Source organism: Solanum dulcamara, chromosome 2 (genome assembly GCF_947179165.1).
Source record: "Solanum dulcamara chromosome 2, daSolDulc1.2, whole genome shotgun sequence".
NCBI lineage: Eukaryota > Viridiplantae > Streptophyta > Magnoliopsida > Solanales > Solanaceae > Solanum > Solanum dulcamara.
In genome coordinates, this window is record NC_077238.1 from 12,668,659 (window position 1) to 12,673,386 (window position 4,728).

The window sequence follows — 4,728 nt, forward strand, 5'->3', positions numbered from 1 at the left end:
AAGTTCTTCAAGCGAGGTCTCCGAGTTCTTGATTGTTCTTGTATGTAAGGATAAACCAAAATATGGATTTTGCTCCTCCATGTGCCTATGATTGTGATAGATGAATGCGTATGGATTGAGCCTCCATGATTGTATTCCTTGAGAAGTTCTTGTCTTAAAAATAAATATGTTTTACTGATTATTGATGGAATATTATTTTTCTATGAATTAATTCCTCAAACACATAAACTGAACTACTTGTTTTACTTAAACCCTAGAAGTATGTTGATTGATATTGAATTATATACATCTTAAGATTGAGTCTAGAGCCTTGAATTGTGGATGTACGATTGTGATTAGAACATGAGTGTGATGATAGTAATGATAGTATCGACAAATTGATAGTATAAAATGTTGTCATAAATGATTTTCTAAAATCTATTTTAATTACAAGATTGAAAATGATTGGGAAATTGATTGGTTGAAGGGATTGATTTGACAGAACGAATGAATTCAAAGAGTCCCAAAGAGATTGATTTGGTTTGATTCGGATTGATTGTCTTATGAGCTTGAGTCTTGGTAGGAGTATCGAGCATCGAATTAGGTAAGAGTAAGTAATTACTCAAACCCAATAACTTCGTCGCCAAATATAGGAGAGGATTGAACCGTTAAAGTTGGATATTTCCTAAAGTACTGTCCTGACATGATAGTACTTGATTGGTTATGGATACATGATTGTTGATTCATTCCTACCCTGGCAGGGTATGAACGGACGTGGAAATAATGTCGATTTGTTGTACTATCACAGGCTCATAAGTGATACTTATCGGATATGAGAAACTCTCATATAGTTCTTGATAGTACTTTGAGTTGGATTGGAATAGATTGGATTGGATTGAATCTGATTGATCTTGTCTAAATCATATTCTAGTTTAGACTTAGGACATTATGGTTCTTTATGCCTCTTGATTACCTTTTAATACCCCTACTGAATTGTCTTGATGGCTGAAATCCATGTCCTATGTGGTATAAAAAGGGGTGTTGAGGTAAGAGGAAGATCATCCTTTTCTAAAAAGAAAAACACAATACTTGCCTACTCAAGTTTGGTTTAAGAAAATTAGTAAGGTCAGTTGTAGAAGGCACAAAAAGAAGACATTCTGGATCATTCAGTGTCGAGCGATTTGAGTGAAAAATTTGAAAGGTTAGTTGTTCTTCTCAAATCATTTTAAGTTATATTATTTAGTTAATATGTAATTTGTGATCTTATGGTATGCTTCCGCTGCTTATAAATTGTGTACTCTAACAATTGGTATCATGAGTCCTCTTACATTTAACTTATAATGTAATAAAAGTCCATGATATTGATACATATTTGATGAAATTTATAGATATCATACTGTTTCATCATGATATTCAAGAGAATTTATATATCTATGTTGTCCTGCTGTTTTAATGTTTTTCATGATTTCGTTCAAGACAGAGATTGTTGTTGATGCTAGTGTTTTGGTTGAAAGAATAGTTACAGTTTTTAAAATCTTGAATTCTTGATTTCATGACTGTAATTGGCTTTAAATTTACACGATCTACCTTTCTAATTTATGGAAAAATTTAAAGTGTTTTTTAATTCTACCCAAAAACAAGCTTACTCTCATGATTACAGTATAAATGTAGTCATAAGAAAATTTTATTTGAAATTTTTATTTCACCCTAATGATAAGGTTTACCAATAACTATATACATTGTTTAACTATAAGCATAGTTTTTAGTAATTAAGGGTAAATCTGAATGGATTTTTGTATTTTTCCAATTACAGTTGGTTTTAATTTGCATATACCAGTAGCTTAGTGGTTAGGCCATAATGAATGTACTGCAGGTTTTACCCTTGTACAAAGCTTCGTTGATGTTTGTCGATTTGGTCGATATTGGAGTTTTTCAAATTTTGATGGACTCCGATTGACCTGAATTTTAGTTGGTTCATCGGAAACGACCCTCTGAACAACACTACTTAGCTGTGACCTTTTGGCCATTCGAGGTCGTTTTGATGGGTTTTTTGCAGTTCTTATGTTTTCTAAAAATTTAAAAATTCTGAAAAAAATTATTTTTTTCAAATCAGTGGTTCAAGGGTTTATTCTTCATGGTTTTAAATGACTTTTTACAGTTAAAATATGAGTTTACATGTTGAAAAAGGTCCTCTTCCCTATCAGATAAAATTGTATATTTTGATACTGTATTTTGTCTTTTGAATTGATTACCAGTTTTAACTTACCAAATAAGTTGCTTGTTGAATCACTGATCAAAAGATTATGTATATGTCTAAATAAACTAAACATATTACTCTCTAACTGAGTTAACGTGTTTCTATTTTATATAGTCCTATACTTGAACATGCTCATATAATTGCAAGAATGGTTAAGCTTCACTAACGATTCTAACTGTTCACATGCATTGCTATATGTGTCTTATTGTTTTTCTTATGATATGATATATATCTAATGATCTGTTAATATTTTATCTCTCAAACTAAGTATGACTTCTTTCAATCCTTTAACATCTATCTTGAATCAAAATAAGTTGGAAGGTCCCAATTATGTGGATTGGAAAAGAAATCTAGACATCGTCGTAACTTCTGAGGGCTATAAATTTGTGTTTCCTGAGGAATGTCCTGAAAAAACGACAGATCCTACTCCCAAGGAAGTCCAAGCTTATAACAAATGGGTGAAGGCTGATGAGATGACAAGATGCTATATTATTACCTCAATGGTGAATGTCTTGCAGCATCAAATATGCTTGCATATCTTAAAGAGATGTTTGGAGAGAAAAATCATGCTACTAAGCAGACTGCTATGAAAGCTATTTTGACCACCAAAATGGTTGAAGGGTCTTCGGTGAGGGAGCATGTGTTGAACTTGATGTGTTACTTGAATGATCTGGAGATACTTGGTGCTGAGATTGATAAGGAATCTTAAGTAGAGATGATCCTTAAGACTTTTTTCAGACAGTTTTTAACAGTTTCGCTTAAATTATAACATGAACAAGAAGGACTTGTCATTAGCGAAACTGTTGAATGAGCTACAGACGGCAGATACTATACTCAAGCAGCAAGTTCCTACGGCGTTCTTGGTTGACAAGGCTGGACTCTCTTCTTCGAAACTACCTAAGTTTCAAAAGAAGAAGAAAAAGGCCCGCAAGGTTGTGACACCCGGTGGTGCTAGTGGTGTTGTGGAGAAGCCAAAAGGCAAGTTTTTTTTACTTTAAGCAGCTTGGAAACCATAAATAGCAATGCCCTGATCTTCCGTCTAAGATGAAAAACAAAGGTAATTCTTTCTTAAATGTCGTTGAAACCTGTTTAGAGGCTGCTTCTACCCAATTATGGGTTGTAGATTCGGGAGACACTGATCATGCCTGCACTTCTTTGCAGGGGTTTCAGGTGAGGCGACAGTTAAGTGAAAATGAAATTTCTATTTTCCAAGATAATGGAGATCCAGCACCAGCCATAGCTATAAGACATGTTTCAATTTCCTTTAGTTCTTCCCAAATTCTTGTTTTAAATAATGTCCTCTATGTACCTTTGATAAGAAGGAACTTAATTTTAGTTTCAAAAATAATGGATATTGGTTATTTGGTTTACTTTGCTAATAATTGTGCTGTTATTAAGTATAATAACCTCATTATCCATAGTGCTTCTAAAATATGTGATTTAATTGTGTGTGAAGTTTCCCATAACATGCTACAACAAAATGAACTATACAACATTGATATCAATATAAATAGGATTTCGAGGTTGGTTTCTGATAGACCTCTGAGTTCATTGAAAGTGGAGGCACTACCAACTTGTGAATCCGGTTTAGAAGGTAAAATCACAAAGAGACCTTTCCCTTCTAAAGGAAATAGAGACAGTAATAAGTTAGAATTAATTAATTCTGATTTGTGTGGCCTGATGAACATACAAGCAAGAGGTGGATTTGAGTATTTTGTGACTTTCACAGATGATTACTCAAAATATGGGTACATTTATTTGTCGTGCCGTAAATCTGAAAGCTTTGAAAAATTCAAAGAATTTAAGATTGAAATGGAGAAATGACATGGTAAACATATCCAAACATTACGATCTGATTATGATGGTGAATACCTTTATGCAGACAGTAAGTACTTATCAAAATCGGAAATTGCATCTCAATATTCTTCTCCAGGAACACCACAACAAAATGGTGTGGCAGAACGAAGAAATAGATCTGTTTTAGAAATGGTTAGATCAATGTTAGGTTATTTTGATTTGCCTTTTAGTTTTTGGTGATATGCTTTAGAAACTGCAAATTATATTCAGAACTTGGTTCCTTCGAAATTTGTACCTTTAACCCCATCTGAATTGTGGAACGGGCGCAAGCCTAATCTAAGGCATTTTCGAGTTTGAGATTGTCCAACTCATGTAATAAAAGGAAAGATGGATAAGTTAGAATGAAGGACAAAAGTGTGCATTTTTATTGGATATCCAAAGGTACAAAAGGTGGCTTATTTTATTTTCCTAAGGAACAAAAATTGATTGTGTCAACAAATGCCAAGTTTCTAGAACAGGACTATTTAATGAACCATGTTCCTAGAAGTAAACTTGTGTTACAGGAACTAACCAAAAGAATAATAAGTACTGACTCAACAGAACAAGTTAACAAATGGTTGTTGGCATTCCATTACGTCCTCGTAGTGGGAGAAATGTCAATAGAAAAGAAATTGCACATGAAATTATAGAAGAGG

The 4,728-nt window shown here is 33.3% G+C and overlaps 1 pseudogene; it reads left to right on the top strand.

Moving 5' to 3' along the window:
* Positions 1–2,505: 2,505 nt before the first annotated feature.
* Positions 2,506–4,220, top strand: LOC129870144 (uncharacterized; annotated as a pseudogene).
* Positions 4,221–4,728: the final 508 nt, after the last annotated feature.